This window comes from Parus major, chromosome 6 (genome assembly GCF_001522545.3).
Source record: "Parus major isolate Abel chromosome 6, Parus_major1.1, whole genome shotgun sequence".
Taxonomy (NCBI): domain Eukaryota; kingdom Metazoa; phylum Chordata; class Aves; order Passeriformes; family Paridae; genus Parus; species Parus major.
Window position 1 is genome coordinate 18,081,565 of NC_031775.1, and position 21,062 is coordinate 18,102,626.

The 21,062-nt window shown below is 38.8% G+C and overlaps 1 protein-coding gene across 4 annotated transcripts in view; it reads left to right on the plus strand.

Moving 5' to 3' along the window:
• The window catches only part of RASGEF1A (RasGEF domain family member 1A), a 155,759-nt gene that overhangs the window by 54,195 nt on the left and 80,502 nt on the right, over positions 1–21,062 (plus strand). For 2 of the 4 annotated variants that reach the window (XM_015633204.2, XM_015633207.2), the window contains exon 2: positions 5,621–5,728. The exons of the other annotated variants lie outside the window; for them this stretch is intronic. The gene's annotated coding sequence lies outside the window, so the exon portion shown is untranslated. The remainder of the gene's footprint in view (positions 1–5,620; positions 5,729–21,062) is intronic. 4 annotated transcript variants of the gene reach the window in all.

A 21,062-nucleotide genomic window follows, 5' to 3' on the forward strand; every position in this document is an offset into this window, starting at 1 on the left:
GGAAGGGAAGGGAAGGGAAGGGAAGGGAAGGGAAGGGAAGGGAAGGGAAGGGAAGGGAAATTAAAAAATTTAACTGGATTTCTACTAGGGTTACAGTGTTATTTATTACAGGATATAGAGAATAAGAGGTTAATAATAACCTTGAAAATTTGGTAAGGAAATCACTCCAGTCACAGAACTGGGAGAAAGGGTGAAAAAGAGCCAGAACACATGGGGTAAATATTTTTCACATCTCTTACAGCAGGACAAACTGTACCTGAAATAAACCTCTAAAAGTTGCCAATCTTGCCAAACATTTGTTCCCAGGCATCTCATTAGCTTTCAAGACACGCTGTCAGTTCTCTTGCTGAGAGCACTATCAGTGGAGGCTGCAATGCCAAGCCAAGGTTCTGGGTTAAGTGGCTGTTAAAGGGAAGTTATTAATAGAGCACTCATTCTGTATATTATCACTGCCATATCAATTACATCACTTGGATGTCACAAAAAGCAGGGCATGCTGAGATATCCTAACCTGAACCAAGTCCAGAATCTGCCCCTACTTTTATCACTTCAGAGAGATCATGCTGAATACTGAGCTTCCCCAGCTGTGCCACACATTTGAAACATCTTTGCAGAGAGGATCAATTTACATCCAAAAAGCAAAAATGTGCTGCCTTTAATACTTGGGGTTTCTGCATGGCATTACAGCTCTCAGCATTACTGCAGAACACAAGGAAAGGCTTCCTTACTCCTGAAGAAATGCTGCACAGTTAATCCGGGATGAAATGAATGGCAGCCAGGGGAATTGCTGTGTCCTGGAGGAGCCTGAGGAGCAAGGACAATGTCCCCTTGCAAAGGCAGGACGGAGGGATGGTGCTGCAGGGAGGTGCTGCCAGGGTTCGGACAGCGCTGGCTTAAGGCAGTCACAGGAGATGGCGATTTTCCAACAGAGGCCGCTGCAGCCTATGGTACAGCCCCGAAAATCCGAGGTGAACAGGAAAAACCTGGGGATGACTCCATGGTGCCCACCACAGTGTGCTCCCGGGAACAGGAGCTGTGCCACCTGGGTTTTCTGAAGCAAGCATGCCCAGCTAGACAGGGACTCCAAGAGGAAATTCAAGGTTTCTTAGTCCCTGCAAGAGAACTGCCTCAATGCAGCTATTCCCTGCATGACAACCTTGCACTGTCCTCTGCCACATGGAAATATTGAATAAATATCCCCTGTGTGCTACATTTGCCCTGTTTTTTTTTTTTTTTCTTTAAGACATATTTGCTCCTTAACTTTCCAGGCAGTATGGATTTTTACTGATGTGTAAAGCTCTTACATGTTAATCATCATCCAGAAAGGTAATTTTAAATCCTACTATATTAGTAGTCATTCCCAGGTGTGTAATCATGACTAAATGTGAACATTCAGAAACATTTTTGATGACTGCTGCAAAAAATAAATCCAGTACAAATGCAGCTAATATGTTCACAGTCAAATGCACATCACAAATAGAAAAGAGACAATTTTGTAAAATGCAGATGAATGAACAATACAGACACATATATTCACTCTCTTCAGTCACACTGAAGCTCATTTTGTCACAGCAAGTGGCACACCCTTCTCATTTAGCCAAAGCTATAGCTGTATTTTCTGATGCAATGCTTGTGTAGAGCAGAGTTCTGCTCTTTTCAGCATAACAGAAACTTATATGGAGCTGACACTGTCTTAACTGAGGTGGTCCCCAATGGAAATGCAATAAAACTAGATTTTAACTGAAAATGCAGGAAAGGACTTCTACTTAAGAGCCTTCGTAATCAGGGAAGACATTCCCTAAATACAATGGGTGGAAATCCTCGCTTCCCTTGCTCCCCAGTATCTGAGCACAGATGTGGTTGCTCGGGAGGGCGAGCACCACCGAGGCCCCGTTTCCTCCCCACATGTTCCTTCCTCCAAAGGACAATGACAGGCATATCAGCAGGCCAGGCTATACTGGCAGAGCACGCAGAAAACCCATTCCCTCCAGCAGAGATGGGAAGAACATCCCAGTCCAGGGATGCTGCTGCAGTAAGAGCCTCAGCCCAGCTGCAGCCGGGCTCCCAGAGAGCTCGCTGGGTGTGCGCCAGCACTGCCACAGGGGCTCGGAGAAAAACACCTAGGTGGAGGTCTCCTTACATATTTTACAGCAAACAACACTGATCTGACAGAAAGCCAGTGAGAATGTGCTCTTTTCTGGGTTCCCTCCTGCTGTTACCACCGCACAAAGGAATTATTTTGCTGCAGAATATTGCAGGTTATCTTACCGCAGTGTTCTGGGGCTTGGGATGAGGGGGGAATATCTTCTGGTGAATAGTAACTATCTCACTGAACATTCTAATTTCAAGCAACTTGTGAAATGAGATTAAGAGCACTCTACACAGAAATTTTCTCCAAGCTTTTTTATTTTACTTTTTGTTCAACAATTTACACCAAATTAAAACTACTTTGAATAGTGATGGTGATACTAAACAGTAGTGAGACTAAAGTGAATCAAAACAGCACAGTCAACATTCTGAAACTGCACCTTACATGCTCTTACAATAAAATTTTGAAAGACAGTTCAAGTGTATTAAAACATTGCTAAATCCATCTTTGGCACTTGAAAATATCACTTGGTAATAACACCCGGTAAATGAGACATGGACACCGTATTTTGAACCTTATTTATCAGTCAGTACATGCAAACTCTAACATATGAACCTGGACTCATCAGTGGTGATTGGACATTTTTAACAAGATTGCAGAGAATTCATAGAGAGAAATATCCATAACTTTGATGCTCCCACTCTTGCCTTGTAGGACAAAGCTAGATATGAAATCAGAGAAAGAATGAAATAAACTGGGAAAGAAGCAAACCTATTTGTCAAGACTTCGATGCACATGCAGAATGTGCTATAGAAATACTTCTACACATCTGTTTCATGAAAGCATGCATATCAAGATGTCTTTCTAAAGTTTCATTTTGGATCATTAGTAGTTTGGTTAATAGACAACTAAATCATGCCCAGGAGGATTTAATTTGCTTGCCTCATCATGGCCTTTATTTCACCTACTCACAGGAGGAATATAATATGCTGGCCTGCAATCTCAAGGGGTTGGTCTACATCAACTATTTGTACTAAAAAAACATTTTAGAGAACATTTGGAGTTGGATTGGGTAGCAATTTCTTATATAGGTGATGGGGTAGAATGTGAAGAATAGCATAGAGAGGGCAGGATCTGAAGGAGGATGTCTGAAGGCACACCAGCTACCCCCTGGATTTTGTTCTAATTTTTTGTTATTCTAATTATTTTGTTACTAAAGGAAAAACTTTGAAATTCTAAATAAGAGAAACCCTATCTTTCAAAAATTTATCAGTATATATTGAAAGCTTAAGAGATTGTACTGTTATCTGGGTCATTTTGTTAGAAATACTGGCAAACACCCTTTTTTTTTCCCTGATTAAGGTTAAAAAGGCAAGTTTTTCAGGAAATTAAGTTTTATGCTGACTGTGTTTGGCACCATAACTCTGTCAGTGTTTCCAAGGAGTTAAGTTTGAAAATGAGTGATTATGAAACTAAATGTATGTCTTGTACATGAAAACATTAATTATGATTTCTCAAATGAATACAGAAAAAGCCATACATCTTTTAAAAAAACATATGCTTCTGCTTTTAAAATGAAAACAAATTAAAATATCCACAGGAGCTTTTACAGTGATTAAAATCTGCCAGCCAGCTGAGCTGAGTAAGTTAATTAGCACCAAAGAAGCCTCAAGTGATCTGCAGTTTTAGTCACAATTCCTTTGTCTTAAATTTACATGACTAAGGTTACTTTGTACATGGAAAAGATTTATGTAGCACGGTACAAAAGACAAAAAACAATCTTGGAATGATTTTCACCTGATTTATTTTCTACCATATTTCCTGTACTTGTCTGGAGGACAGAGCTATCAGATAATAGCAGCCATTTTACAACCATCACTTCACCAAATGCAAATGCCCATGAGGTTACTATTTAATCAAAGTTGGGAAAGGAAAGTTAGGAAAGATCTGATAAATTCCTGATCACAGACAAATTTTAAATGAACACAAAAACTGCCCTTTTTGGTACCTTTTGGAGCTCAAACTGTTCAAAGTTCTTCATACTGCTTTAAAACTCTAAAATAGTTAGTGTTACAACTTTTCCCCCAAAAACTAGCAAGCTTTACTTAAAATAAATCCCTGACATTTGCTAGGTGGTCTCTGACAGTGACCAAGAGCATATGCACAACATCCATTGCACCCAGTCATAATATCTGCAACGAGGAAAATAATTTTTATTTTACTACTGCAAATAGGTCTGCAAAAATACAGAAAATAATTTTCTATGAATACTAGTAGAAATTTTAAATTAATCTCCATTGTATGTATGAGCATCTGTGTTTATTTTTTCCGAATAGTCTATTTACTGGCAGCATTTCTAAATGAATAAAGTTATTGGCAGCACAATTCACATAAACAGAGTTCACTTCTTGCAAGCATTCACACCAAATTGAGCAAGGAGCTCTTCCAGTGAAGTAACAAAAATAATAAGTGCAAAGGAATAAACCCTATTGGAAGTCAGTGAAACACCTCCTGCACCAAAACATCTGGGACAGAGCATTCAGCCAGTTTTCCTACACCAAATATTCGCAATTGTTTGCTAGTGATCTGATGAAATTATTTGATACATTCTTTGTGAAACACATTTGGGAAAAATTTCATCCATCAGTGGTAGCTTGAAGACATGGAAAAAAAGAGAAGAAATTAGTCAAATAATTACTACCAAATTACAAATAAAGAATTAATTTAGACAAGCACTTCAAATGACCAGTTGGCACAAGTAAAGAACATTACTAACAGTTGCAGAAACGCAGTTTCTGTGCATTCTACAGGTGCAGAGAACCAAATGGTTTCTTTGCACACAGATCTTGATTTCTTCTTGTAAATTAGAATAAAAAAAGTGGTTTCAACCACACCTTTCACCCACCAAAGGAGCAGAGGTGAAAGTGCCACTGCAGCCCAGTGGTCTCAGAGCTGTCTGTGAGCTGAAGTAGACGAGGATGGAATCATCAGAGCTCCTGCCAGCCATGCTCAAGGTGTCATACTTAATACAGGTTCTGCAGGCTGATATTTCACACAAGAATCAAAATGCTTTGGCCAACTGCCATGTAAAATTTCAACAATTTTTGTAAATTTTCCTGCCTCCAAAAGTTATCAACAACCTACTTGAACACACCATTTTACTTAAGAAAATGGCATTATACCATCACACCCCAATTGGTAGAACAAGCTGTTTTTTCACTCACATTACTATAACACCATGAGGGAAGAACATATTTCTAATTTTACCACTATCATTAAACTCCTTTTGCAGGGTTGCTTTTGCATTTATACAAGATCACCTTCTCCTTTATTGCAAGTCAAGCATTATCTGAGCAGCGTAACACCTCGTAGCTCAGATGGAAGATGAAAGATAAGAGTAAGATTCATGGTTATTGAACCCAGTGAGGACAATTGCAGTCTCACAATTATGTCATTAAATCTGTGGGAGAAAGTGACAAATTTACTCCTGGACTAACTCCTGCACATTTCTGGTGGCACATTTGTTTTCAGCAAGAAAGCCTCAACAGCCCTTTGTGAGAAAGGCGACAGCTTCACTGAATGATCTGAAGTTGGGGAGCTCTAAGACACTTCCAGAATCCTCACTGTGCTGTAAACTGGGTGAGTCTTGCACTATTCAAGGGCTACTATGAATATTATATACTGGAAAAAACGGAGGCATACAGTTATGGAAGCACAGAGCATGGCAAAAAGAGTATGGCAAATGCAGAGTTTTCTTTTCCTAAGCTGAGCTTGAGATGTTGGCTCGGAGAGAGGCACCTCCCTATGAGAATGTGCCAAGTCTTCTAACCCCTGAGAATTAGGGATTTTAGTGTGGTTATCCACAAAAGGAAACGATAATGCATTTGGAAAACCTGACTGTAATGGGAGTTTCCTTCATCTCAGTGAGATTATAGTAAAGTAAACAGTCTGCTACTGTACTAGAAGTCATTAGTGTGTTTACAACTGAAAGAATTCCAGTAGGTGCAGTGAAGAAAAATCTCTATTGATGGATGGTTGTCTCATTAATCCTTTCCCCCTAGCATATAGTTTGGGGAAAAAAGAATAATTTATTTTAAATTAGACCATCTGATATTGCTTGGAAAAACTGACAAGTTTGGCGAAGAAGTAACTTTAAGTACCACATGCATTTAATTATACTGTAAGTTTTACTTGATTTTGCTACACCCCTGGTTTGATAGAGAGTAGGGAGAAGCACCAGGATATAACATTTGTGACCTATTACTTTTGATGTGTTCTTGAATCACTGTACAGCAGGGCAGACAAAGCTTTCTCAGGCACAGCAAAACAGCACAACCTTGTAAAGACAAAGCTTCTAGTTTAGTTTATGTATTACTAGTAAATTTAAAAGAAAACATCCATGGGCAGTAATTTGCATTACATTCTAGAAAATATTGCCTTACTTTCAGGTCTCAAAATAACCCTTTACGACCACCTGTGAATCACACACATCTAAACTATTTCCTTGTTTTATTTTATGTGTTTATTTATGTGTTTATTTTCCTTCAGCCATCAACATGAGCTAACCAGGAGCAACATTCCTATTAGATTCCAAATTAACAGGGACTGATGGCATTTTTCTGCTAATAACTAAGACTTTGCTGACATTGGGTACAATAGATAAAAGAAAGGGGTCCTGATGCATCCTCTCCCATAATGAGTTTTATGATTCTTTTTTTAAATTTTCCTTCATAAATATGAATCACTTTTCTAATTAAGCAAAAGATCACACCTCTGTACTATAATATGTTTGTGCTGAAAAGGTTTAAATCTTAAGCAGACACAATCCTGTGTACCAAGCTCTACATTTAATAGAAAAATATAAAACAAGTTGCAGGTATATTAGTTTAACAATTGCAGTAAGGTTCCCCTGCAAGAACATGTAGCAATGAGAGGATAGAAAATTAGAGTTGCTATCAAGAGGGCAACATCATTACAGTTTACTGAAATTAATATTTTTCTGAACTGTTACTGCAAATTATCAAAAATCACTGTTATCTACAAGTTTCATTTATGGATGTCACAAACTTCCACTACATTATTTGGAAAATGGCAAAGTAATGTGTTTGTACAATTACCTCCTCTGTTCTCATCCAAATTCAAGAACTGATACCCAATAAATACCTAAAACTATATATATATAATTTTATGACAAATTCCATCCATCCATTCCCAAAGCCAAGAAATTATTCTTTCTTTACTTTGTGTTATTGGGCACTGCATGCTCTTGTAGCAGATTTTTCAGCTGTAAATACTTTCTCAGTAGAAAAAGTGAGGAGTAATTAATCTTGACTAATACTTGGAGTTCCTTCAGTATTCACAAAACATCAGCAAGTAACTTGGTCCCTTACAAGATTGACTTCCCAAGGGCTTTTTGCTACACTTTACTTGCCAAAAAATAAAATCAAATGCTGCATGTCAAGCAGAACAGCAATCCAGACTGCAATTTCAGGTACCCTCTTTTTGACACATGGAACAGAGCCATTCCTATCAGAATAAATAATGCAGTGAATTTCTTCTAAAGATCACAGAAATGTAGTGAGGCACAGCTGGAAGGGAAAGGTGAAGAGAGGATCTAAGCTAACTGCTGCTTTGAATTAGTATCCTTGCAGATATCCATCTAATCCATTTTTAAACACTTCCAAGGAAAGCTATTTTGCAGTCTCCTAAAGAGGCAGGAATACAGCTTGATCTACAAAACTTGTATTCCTGATTTGTTATTAAAATCTCTCTTGCTGCAATTAAGCAACTTAGCTTTTGTCCTGCCCTTGGTGAGACTACTTCTCTCCTTATATTTTTCAGATTTTTGAAACTCTGCTCTTGTCCTTAAATCCAACCAAACAGCTCCTCAAACCCTCATAAATCCCATTTTCTAAACATCTCTGTAATTCTCTTGCAGTTCCTTGGGCTCTTTGCTCTTGCTCTGCATTCCCTTATAGGCAGTGCCCATAGTCAGTCCAGTCTTGCCACGTGCACACCCTGGCAGGACCAGGGGGAGATGATTGCTGCCCATCATTTCATTTGACCCCTTTTCTTTATTTTCTTTTTCTTTTTTTTTTTTTTTTTTCTTGCACTTGTGGTTTTTAGTCTTAGTGCAGGAATTTGGAATTTGCTGTTGTCTTCTCCAGTGTCATCTTAGCCTGAACTCTGCCAGTTCCCCTCCCTCAGCTTGGTATCACAACAGGGTTTTTCTAATCCCTGTTACAAGGTCTGAAATTTATGGGGAGTGCAAGTAGACCTGGAAACCTATTAATCCCTTCTGGGAAAACTGATAAAATTATCTCCCCTTTGATGAATTTTATTGATAACTATTTTGAAGTACTTCACAGCTATTTGTTAACTCCCTTCTTGGCAAGTTTGCTGATCCTATTGCTTTTCAAACTATAGACCACTAAAGCTGAATAACATAATAAACCACTTTCTGCCCAGCCACAAGTCATTCCAGTTAAAGTATTTGAGATGAAGCTCATGAAGAATCACAGTTAAACAACAGACAAGTAGAGCTCTGCTTTGCTTTTTCTTCCTGTTCATATGTCCAAGTGCTGCATTTGCACTCTGGTTGGTTGGGGTGTCACCCCCCATCTGAAACAGAAATGGTCACCAAATTTCAGCAATACTGTTACAGTTCTTAATATAATCTGGAATTAACTAACTCAGAAAGTTTTCATTGCATAATACTAGTGATTGTTTTATTTATTGCTATTTTTAATAGGCTATTTGCAATGTCTTGTCCTCCCCACTATCCCCAGGGATTACATGCAGTACCTAATCACTTTTTTAGTAGCAAGAAGATGCTTCAGCCTCAAAAACCACAAAGGGACTGAGCTGAGTTTTCACAAAGACAGACTTGAAGCAAAGATTTGTGAGATTTTTAACAACTCTTCAAACTTAGGTCATTAGCACATATTATCCTTTAACCCTCTAGACCAAGACTGAAATCTGTAAATCAAAATTAAAAGCATGATTTATCCTATTATTTTAATCTGGTTTTTGTCCTTAAAATATACAATCCCAAATGCTCATTATTTTAGTAGTCTACATTTTCCCCATAAGGTTCAGTTTTATAGATAATAACATCCTTTCACAAGCCAACCTCAAGCTGAGACTTTGAAAGTTTCCTCCTATAGAAAGACATATTTGTAATTAACATTTTCCAAAAAGTTCATTTTTTCAGGGAGACATCCCAAGGAAACAACACTGTTATGCATTAATTTTAATCTGATTTATATAGGAGTACAATATTGAAAAATTTTGGCAGAGTTGTGTAGTGGCTGACTTATTTACTACAAATAATACAGCAAATACAGACATGTTTCCTTTTCTTCCCTCCATTCACACTGAAGATGTGGTTATGTGATAATGGGAGCAGAAGAGGAACATCACCAACACAGCAATAAGTTCTTTAACTGTTATCTTTGTGGTGCACTATGCCCTCCCCAAACAGAATTAATGAGCAAGAAAATGTTAAAACATACATAACAGTAAATCTAATATTTAGCTATTTTAAATGCTGGAATCAGAATTAGGGTTCAAGCATCAGCTTTTTTCATAAATCCTACTGAAGTGCTGCAGTTTATCCTGGTTTTATTCTGACTGTGCCTCTTACTAGATCAGTCAGATTCTACTTTTGGTTCATTGAAGAGAACACTGTGAGAGAGTTTGTGCTTTTTTTTTGCTGTGCTCATATTTTGCTTTACAATTCCTTCTTACCCACTCTAAAAGTTATGAAGGTACTGAGGATGGAGGGCAAGATACAAACACAGAAGATATTCTTTTAGAATGTGTCTTTGCACATCCAGTCACTGCTATAAACACCAATTTGAATTATAAGCAGCTTCTAGCAAATATTTTGTCTCAGAGACCACCCTTTCCAAAAGACTGCAGTTTTGGCTAAGCATTTAGCTAGAAACTAATTGGAATGTACTTGTTGTGTTCAAAATAAATGCCATCTAATAAATGCAGTCTGTATCACCCCACTAACTGAGTTGACTAAAATGCAGTAAGGAGGAAGGCACTGGAATCAATTTCTTTGCCCCAATGAAATGGCAAATGATGTTGTCACTGTGGAGTACAAGAGGAGGAGGCAGAAACCCCTGTGCTCTGCATATCCCATGGAAGAGATTGCTGTAAATAAGAAATGAATTCTCTGCAATTCATCTGCTAAATTTGTAACCAAGAAGCATTTTCCTTGTGGAAAACCAAAAGCAATGAAAGCAGAAGCATAACTGTGATAGAATATTTCTTCCTGTAAGTAGCTTCTTTTGGTAGATATTTCTGGAATTTAGTAACAGAATCAAAATTTATTCTGGGCAAATGCAGAAGGCAAATTCTAATAAGGGAACTGAATCTACATCTCTTCAATTTTACACAATCATCATCATTCATGCGGACAAATAAGGCCCATACCTCACCAGTGACAGTCTGTTGACTGATGTAAAGGTTCAGGTTTTGTTCAGTGGGTGTAATCTCTGTTCAGGAGTGAATGCTTTAGATAGGAGGTCAGAAATGTAGCTGCAGAAATGGCATTGTGAGTGGCAGAGAGGAACCCAAAACAAAACAGTAGAATCAAACACAAACAGGAGGAAGGAGATCTGCACTATGCAGCCTGGGGCTTTCCATCACTTGTTTCTCACACTGGAGGGAGGCACATTTCAAACACAGTGTGCATACAGAATTAGAGAGACACCAGAAGACAGAGTCAGAAGGGTGAGCCTTGGTCTAGACCTTAAAAGAAAACACACATTAAAAGGAAAGAGAACATAATTTGTTAAAACTCAACATGCTCCAAAATAATTGTTTTTTCAGTAAGATATTTATGAAACAAAGACAGAAGATTCTGAGGAAAGGAATGGAGTAACAATATCAGGCTCTAAAAAGAATGGACAGAGAATGTAGTTGGAGGGCACTAGACTTGAAAACTAACTTCCTCACTTTTCCTCAGTAGCAAAGCACCTAACATGCTGCATTACCTGACATCTAATGGTGTCACCATGTCACCAAAAACACATCCCAAAGTTATCATCACTTTAGCAGATCTAAGAACTCTAAACCAAGAACTTCAAAGTACTTCCCCTGCTGCTTTGGATCTCACTATCATACAAAAACATTGAAGCACATTTATATCTGGGAATTTGAGTTTGTCTGTCTTCCCACCAACCAGAACCTATTTGGAGAGGTTCTGACCGTGACTCATTTCTCAAATGTACATAATGGGTCAGTTTGAGCTAAGAGCTGGGGCATCCTGTTCCTGATTACAAAAATAAAAGGGCCAATTTAACCCCCCCCCCTTTTTTTTTTATTTTCTTTAAAGTGATTGCTGTACAAGTGAAAGATGTCAAAATGACGGCTCCATAAGATAAACTTCACCATTAATCACAGGGTGGAAACAGTTCAGCACAAAAGTCAGCAGAGCAGGCTTCAGAAGCAGCGGTGGTCACTCACTCCTTGCTGTTCAGCCACTGCATTCAGCCAGCAGTAATTCCCTAAGCAATTCCTTTCCTTGCTTTGTCTTCTCAGCTGATATTCCAATGCATGCAAACCATGGTTGGGTTTGGTTGTTAGGAGTTTTGTTTTGTTTCCCAAAGGTGGAAAGACATTTCACTAATGCAAATATATAGTATACATAGCCCCAAAATGATAAGCCACGTAGCTTAATCAGATAACAACCCATAATATTTGCTTGATTTTCTGTTAAAATCCTTATTGCACACTTATTTTCAGCTCTTGAACTGATTTCAAGGCAGCACTTCTAGGGTAGTGTGCCAAGCCAACCTGCAATGAGTAACAGATTCATAAACTAAACTTTAACAAAGCTCATGTTATTAAAATGGGCTCGTGATGGAAAGAGGAGTTTGCTGATTTATTCACCTTTCATGGATTTCTTTGTAACAAATTAGCATTGAAATTTCAACCTACTTTTTAGCATCCCAAATAACAGAAGTTTGGAGAGTACTGAAGGACTCAAAGCTCAGAAGGAAGTCTTATGATCTGATAACAGACAGGAAATCTACAACTACATGGGATGCAAAACAGCATGAATTCCTCTGAAGAAAATACACAAAGTGAAATGTTAAATCACAATCCATAGCAAATTTGCTTAAATGATGAGCAGTTCCAGACCAAGAGCCCTAGGCTTCAAAATTCTTTCTGCACAAAAAAATGAAAAGAGACAAACAAAAATGGAATGAAAGAAAAGCTGCAAAAATGGAAAGAAACATACAATTAAATGCATCTAAGTGTTCATGCCTTTTAATGTCTCCTAGGAAGAGAATGTCTAGAAAATTAGATAGATAATATTAATGCAGAATCATGATAGAGGAGCTGAAAAGCAATATTTCCCTGTCTGGGAATAACTAGGAATAACCCAATAGTTACCCTAAACACAAATTCTGCTTTCTCTGAGTTGGGAAATGTTTGCAAATCTTTGGCCAGATCCACAGGTAACAGCAAAAGCATTAATTTCTTAATATTAGAATACAGAAACACATAAACTGAAAGCAACTTGCCTGGTGAGATGCCCTACATCCAAGATATTGGATGATGTTATTTAGATTTCAGAAGGGCAGCACCTTGTCTGTGTTTTAAAGCCAAAGGGCAGCAGATGGGATACAGGAGCTGCTTTTTCAGGATGTGGGAGCTGTCAAGGCTGGTGAGAGAGGCAGGCAGAGCTCACCAGAGAGAGGGCAGCAGTGCAGAGGGCTGGAGCCTCAGGCACACAGGTGAGCACGGGTTGGGAAGGGTGTTCAGAGCTGTAACACAGCCTGCAGCAGGGCTAGGGGCTTGTGACAGTCCCCAAGAGCACAGCAGTAATAACAATAAATTATCTGGGCTTCACTGGCCTTCTCAAGAGATGCCCCAACAACATTGTCTATCCATCTGCCTCCCCTCACCATCTGAAAGGCACCTTGCTATCTCAAACATTGAAAGGGTGAGATTTGGCCAGACTTTCTCTCTGTTGTGTATAAAGGGGTCCCTGCCAGCATCAGCCCAAACTCCTGTTTCATATTCTCCCATCCCTCTCACCAAATCACACAATAGTGTTTTGTCTACTGGCTTTTCATTTTTACCAAATTACAGCTGCATTTCAAGGATGTTTCACAAATGCATTCTTGGCCTGTGAAGGCCTTTGAACAAAATGCCCTGTATAGATGTGCAATGTGCCACAAGCATTGTCAAGGCAACACAGGTTCAGAGAAACACAGCAGTTGCTAGGAAACACCACAGCAAAGTGAGATGGGGAGTTGTTTACTGACATATATTTGAAACACTAATTATTGTTATTTGGGGTTTTGAATCTCAAACCATACCTATATACTTCTAGTTAATGATTCTAATTTGAATTCTTTTACTGAAAGAATCCATGTGTATCTCAGCATTGCTGAATTAAATTCCCCTAAGCTCTAAGACCATAAACAGACCAAAAATCTTGGACTTGTCTAGAATCTGTTAGTGGTTTCAGAACATTTTTTAGAAGACAGGACTCTACCATGTTTATCACAGATCACCACCACCCCAGAAAATCCTGCATCCCTAAGCTGCAGGAATTTATTTCCATTCTACATGGGCTCCCGCAGAATTTTTATCAAACCATTGAAGACAGATGTTTAAAAACAAAACAAAAAAACTTTTCATTTACTTTCAGGCAGGGGAATTATTTGCATAGTTGTTTGAACAAAGCACATAGAGGAAATCAACATTCCCTAAACTTTTGCAGGCAATAAGCAGGACAAAAAAAAATAATATAGTATTATGTAAGCTAGTCAGGTTAAAGCAAAAAAGTCAGAGGAAACACTCTCATTTTTTGAATTTATTGCAAACTGGAAAGAATTTCCTCCATGTAACTGAGACAAACAGTAAACAAGATTTAAGTGGCAACAGCAGAAAAAAACAAAAAAAAGAAGGAAATACAAATTTTTATATGTGCAGTCATTCAATCATACATTATAGGCAACAACAGGAAAAAGCATGTTAGAAAAGCTTTGCTAAGGTTGCCAAGTCAAACAGAAGGAAGATGGAACATTATACAAAACAAAGCAAAATCCTCCAGCCTTTTCACCTATTTTTTTATTACACATATACCATGAGAGTATCTGTGTGGGATAAGGACTGAGGAAACCTGTTTTTCTAAGAGAGCATTAAACACCTTTAGATGTTGCATTTCTTCATGAATTCCTTTCTCCAGAAAAGTAACAATCCAAAATTTCACAAAGTAGTCATGCTCAGAAAAGAGAGCTATCCTGCACTTCAGTGAATCAAAGAACCCAGAGAAAAAGTGCTACAGTAACTAGAAAGTATTAATAATACACATGTAAAAGAAACAGAAGTTGTTGTAAAAGGTACTAATCTATAAAAGTAACATTAAAATAGAAGGCCTCCATTTATCAACATTTAACACTGCAAATGTAATTTTATGTATAATACAGGCTTCACACTTGGAACAAATAGAAAAAAACCCAGAAATTTTAATGTGTCACACTGTACTGAAATCAGTGTCAGCAGCAGTGAACTAGTTTGTTAAAAATTTTGATAACTTACTTGCATTGTAAAACTCCATAGAAACAAATCAATTTCAACAACCTCTCATTCAATACAAAATAAAAGAAGGAAAGAAAATCCACAGGAGGCATTTCAGTAAGATGAAATTTCTTCAAAGTTCATTTTTAGACTGCAATTTATATTGAAGAAAGCAAAGCAAACACCCAACTGTGACTAAACTTTTCTGATTTTGATCAAGAACAGAGTGTTTTGTCTGACAAAGGCAGCTGTAGCTGCTGTCATCATTCTAGGGGAGAAAAATATCACTTAGCTGGACTCATAGATAGCCCCAAATAGGTTGGGATACTGTAGGGCTCATTTGGAGTTTCACAAGCCCAGCACACATTTATTTTTCCCATTCCAGAGCCTCATGGCTCACTGAGCACAGGGTGTGAAGCCCAGGCATTTGTAGTTCCACCTGGAAAATCTGCCAGAAATAGAAAGTCAGCCCTCTCCTAAACACATTATAGAGGCCTGCTATAAAGTACAATGGCACCACTCTAGGAAGCAGACACTTTAATGTATTATTTGTTACCAGAAATATCTGAAATTAAAATAAAACCATGTAAAAATATATCCATATCAATTATCACAAACTGAGAAATTGTCCATCAGTAAGTACACAGAGAACCAATTTTATAAACCCTCCTTGCCGAGTTTTGAGGTTTTGATGTCATCATAAGTAGAGTTACATTAAGAGAATTGTCATGAACCCAATTATTATTCCATTCCATGTGCATTTTCAATAGCAACTTAAAATGAAAAAATACAGATTTTGCATCATCCATTTTTTGTGATTATCTTGTGATTATATTATTTTGGTTATAGAAATTATACACTGAAAATGTTGTTTTTACTATGACTGGTGATAAAAAGTAGGTACAAATAATAGGATCCTAAATAGCAGCAGAAAGATTCATTATATCTGTTGGAGACAGATAAGCATTCATAAACAGACTTGTGAAGCAGAGAAGAGTTCCAAGGACTGTGATCTGTCAATCACCCTGGTGGATTTGGGAGACAGGTCTGTTGAATGGGCACCTTATCTTCCAAATAACTGATTTTAAAAAGTAAATGCTCTTGATCTAATTGTGCTCTGTTGGAGTTCATCAGGTAAAACCAGGATAATTTTCATGCCCATAAGGTTCTATAAAGAAGAAAAGAAAGAATGAGATCTGAAGTATAAAATTTACTTCTCTCACTTATAGTCATTACCCAGACAATAAACTGGAACATCAGCTAAGAACAAATGTGTCCTGCTGTGGACCAATTCAAATTTCCACACCAGAGCACAAACCAGACTTGGGGAAAGAAATGAGTGATTTTGGTCTACTCTTGAATAGCAGAAGTTCTCTGCTCAAGGCAGGAATGTGGAGAAGCTTCTAGTCAAGAATGCAGGTGAAAGCTCAGTGAAAACTTAGGAAAGTACCTGTGTTTTGGAACTCTTCCCCAAATAAATGTGCATACTTATTAAAAAATTTGAACACCTGAAAATTTTCATCATTACTTGCCTTCTTAGTAAAAGGATATAAATCAAGGGGATTTCAGAGTTTAAAATGTGCCAAGGAGGTAACAGTTTTTAGGGGTAAACTTTCTCCTTTTGCCTCAAAAGTGATTTGTAACTATTCTAGTAGCCTTGATTTGAATCTTAAAAAATCTACATATATGTTTTCATCAGAGACTGAAAATAGGACATTGACATAATTTATGAGTGTATGATGGGCAGTAGGTGGGAAATAAAACACACCAATAGAAAACTAATAAAAATTAAATACAGAAGTAACTGAACTCATGAGCTGTGCATTAGAGAATGTTGTGCTCCAGAAATTAAGGTCATGTGCTATTCAAAGACCATATACTGATACCTAACAATACACAAGCAGAAGTATTTTTTCCCTTTTGTGTATTTATCTTTGTATCACCCAGCAAAAGCGAATACACCAAGATGATAGATGGTACAGCAGCTGTCAGTTTAGTGACAATTGCTTCAAAAATATGAATCCTTCAGTGTCCAGTGTTATCTCCTAGCAACTTTCTTACAGCTATAATTTACTGATAGGGGCTATATGGAAACAATATATTATCATGTCTCCATCAGTGGTGTAGCTTTAAAAATATTTCTTTCCTGTGTTCATGTAGAGGATTTCAGCTTCCCCCAAACTTTTCACAGCAGGCAGAGCTGTAAAATTTGTGCTAAATACCACCTGCAATTTGACCATTTGATCATCTGTGTCAGCTGGCATCAACTCTACTCCAGTGCTCACTCCTGCAATGCAGCTCCTGTCTGCACTGCAGCTGCCTGAGGTGGCCAGGATTGATGGAGATCCCCCAAGAATTCATTACAGAATAACTGCCCAACAATTCAGAGAGCTGATAAACAAGTCAGTGAAGCCCATGGCTGCTCACAGATCACCTGTGGGTTCCTTGCAAGTTCAACATTCATTGCAACCTTACCAGAGCTCAGCATTTCTCAAATCAGATAAATATGTCTTACCAAATGTAACATTGTCAATAGGAAGCTCAGAAATGCAGTCTTCACAGACAGAAATATGTGCTTCATATTTATGAATATTGTGTTTGAGCTCCTAACTGCTGCAATTCTTGAACTGGAATCATCATTGGAATTGTGCTGGGCCACTTGAGTCAGAATTCTGATTTTGCCAGGAACTGTAGTCATTGCCATGCAGGCTTACAGAAATTGTTTCCAGCCACACAGCTAATTGTTTGATGCTAAATGTGGTTTATATAGATTAACAATAGTGTGCAGATTTAAAGAAATATTGCTTATCTTGGCTCTCACAAGGATTCATTGAGTTGCCCACCATTCAGATTATGCATTTGCTACTCTTATATTAGTGCTCTGTTGAAATATAAAGGCAAGCACAGAAACCTGAACTGACTACTGAAACCGGACTAGAACTCTAGCAAAGCAAAAAAATAAAACAAGTGCACAGCAGAGAAGAATATATACTTATCTGAGGTTCTTTTTATCATGAGTATCCTATAATCATTCATTCCTTCTCCTCTCTAACCCTCTGTACTTGCCCCATGCATAACATTATAGGAAATTTAACTGCAGATTTCTGAAAAAATCCAGATACTGAGCCCTTCTTCTCAATCACATACTGTATTGGGCTAACAATGAATTTGAATCTCAAAACTAGAACAAAATTTTAGAGATTAGCTTCAACACTCACACTTGCTGTCATTATATTTCATGGCAGTCACCTCTCTTGGAGTGTTTTCCTTCCATCTCACTGCAGCACTAACAGGTTAGTTGAGGCTGAAGCTTGCTAACTCACAAAGGAATGGTGTCTGCAGGGGGATTTGTTGAACAGAAGATGCAGAAAAAGAGATTTGTTATTTCTATTTTGCAAATGTGCTAATTCAGAGAGCAAGTGACATTGAATCAGACCCCTTCCATGTTTGACAAGTTCACACCAAAGGGCACCTACCACACTCTGTTCTGCTAGCAAGTGATTCCCACTCTTTTCCTCATTAAGGCTCTTCAAATAAAATAATCTCTGGCTTCTTAAACTCACATTGGCCAGGATGAACATAATGTCTGTCACCAATCTTGGCTTTCAGGCTTTATTAGTCATACATTTAATCTGCTGTCCAAGGCTTCAGCTAGTGACTTTGTTCTATCATTTTATGTGTCAGACATGATATGTAGCTATGAAGAATGATTACTGTAGCTGTTTTTCAGGAGGCTCTTAATTTAATATACAGCTAAATTCTCAGTTCAACATCTAAATGAGCTGTATGTTTGCAGGAGGAACTAACAGCTCTGGAAGGAGCAATATGGACTGCTACACAAATAAATTCATGTTCCAGATGACTATCTGTTTACCTACTCAAATTATTGAAGCATTTCAGGTCAATGCAGTATAAGCATGCCCTAAAACATTTCAAGAAGACAAACAGGCACTCTTCTTGGCAAAACAAACAACTTCTTAGCAAGATTTTAACAAAGACTAAACATGATTTTTTTTTTTTAAGTAGACCAAGCTAAAGCCCTAAAATGTGCAAATACCACATACATCTGTAAAGTTGTATTTCACTTACACAGTGAGCAATCCCTTGTACATTTAGTGTCTTGAGCTGCTACTCAGGGGCAGGAAGGGCAGGAAATGTCCGCAGAACAGCTGTGGGGGAACAATCAGAGGAAGAAGTGGCGTGCGGGTGTTGACCCTGCGGGACATGCCTATTGTGTCACACCTTCCTTGGGGTCCAAAGGACATGGGAGGAGGTCAGGGAAGGCCTCTGAATGTAAGGATAAGTTGTGCATTCCTTCAAAGATCATCATGCCTTATAAACTTGGGCAAATGAGCAGTGGTACTCCACCCTGGACTCCGCCTGAGCTTGTTCTGAGCCTGCATGTAAAAAGTTTCAGATGTGAGCAGAGCAGTTTTGTCTCCTAGGGAGGGAGGAGGAAATACAGACAGTAGATTGAACCAGCTCATTTGATGGTGGCCTAAGCCTTCTGTCAGCTAAGGGAAAAATCTTTTCCCTCAGTGTGTACTGCTGTTGCCTCCAGCTTTGTTTATCCTCACATTCATGGCCCTTTTCCATGCAGATGACCAGTACAGATGCTGGTCACACTGGAACAGTGTGAGCTATGGAAGTTTCAGATGACAAGCTTTGCTGGCACAATAAGCAAAGACGGATCAGGACCTGCAGAGCACTATCTTAACTACCAACAAGCAATATTATACAAACAGGTATTTTCATTTGTGGCCTTCAGAATGTTTTATAAATATTTTTAACCTTCATGATTTCTAGAAGACAGATGCTTAAACAATCTTAGAAAAGTTACCTGGCATTTTGCAGATAGTTGCCATGCCTTTAGCATTGCTTCCATACTCATTTATTACCCATCAGATGAAAATTGGGATGAGATGAAGCTAAGTAAGCTGTTTGATGACATCCTCACACATTTTACTTTATGGTAGTGATATTCAAGCAAAAAGGCAGCTCTCCACATATTTCAGCAGCTGATGATGACTTCTTAGACCCTAAAACTGTTCTTGATAGAAATACAAATGATAGACAGGAAATGTTTCAGACATAAGTGCAGACACAGCCACAGAAATCACTGAAGAGTAAAAATTGATTCCATTTGCTAAGAAAAAGCAAACACTTTGAAAAGATTAGACTGGGTTATTCCATTAGAAAGCTGATGAAGTTTGAAGCTCTGCGGTGGCATTCAGATTAGGCCTATGAAGAGCTCGTTCTGACAGAAACATGCTGACTAAGAAAAATCCCCTTCTATATTTAAAAATTGTAGCAGATGGTGCTAGCAGTAGGATGCTGCATCAAGTTGCTGTGACTGTGGGCACTGTCATCTATCACTGAAAGTCCCAAAATGCCATCACTCTACTGCAGGTCTCAACCTGAACTCTGAAAAATGCTGCAAGTACTAACATGATTTATTTGGTACCAGGTCCCCTGGGTCAGGCTTCGCTGGAAAAGCTTCCAAAATTACATTCCTATGGCTTAGGAGGACTTGGGATGTTTTTAAAGTAGTCAGGATATTGGAGATCAGTACCCTGAATTCAAAACAAGGTATTCAAATGCCTTAAGTAAAAATGCTGCCCCATAAAGCCCAGAGTTTTTGAAAATCTTGTGTATTTGTACACAGCATAATACTGGGATATTCAGGCCTGCTAGGATGCCAGAAGGGATGTGAGCTGGAACCTGGCACAGAGAGGACTGACTTCTCGTGTGTGTGAAAGATGGTGACTGAAAGGTGGCATCTTCAGCCCTCCTGGAAGCCACGAGCCATGTGGGCTCAGGGACCCTTCCCTGAAAAGGAAGCTGCCAAAAAACTCATCCTGAAGCTGAAAAACCTGCTGCCCCCATCTCTCCTCCTCCTCCATGTGGAGGAGGCACAGGGGGCTGGTGCAGCTTCCCTGTCCTCCCACGTCACTGCCACTGCTGGGAGCATCACTGCTCCATCCCACTGCTCCATCCCTCTGCTCCATCCCACTGCTCCATCCCATTGCTCCATCCCACTGCTCCATCACTGCTCTATCCCTCTGCTCCATCCCTCTGCTCCATCACTGCTCCATCCTACTGTTCCATCACTGCTCCATCCCATTGCTCCATCCCTCTGCTCCATCCCTCTGCTCCATCCCTCTGCTCCATCACTGCTCCATCCTACTGTTCCATCACTGCTCCATCCCACTTCTCCATCCCACTGCTCCATCCCTCTGCTCCATCCCTCTGCTCCATCCCACTTCTCCATCCCACTTCTCCATCCCACTGCTCCATCACTGCTCCATCCCACTGCTCCATCACTGCTCCATCCCACTGCATCCCACTTCTCCATCCCACTGCTCCATCCCACTGCTCCATCCCACTTCTCCATCCCTCTGCTCCATCCCACTGCTCCATC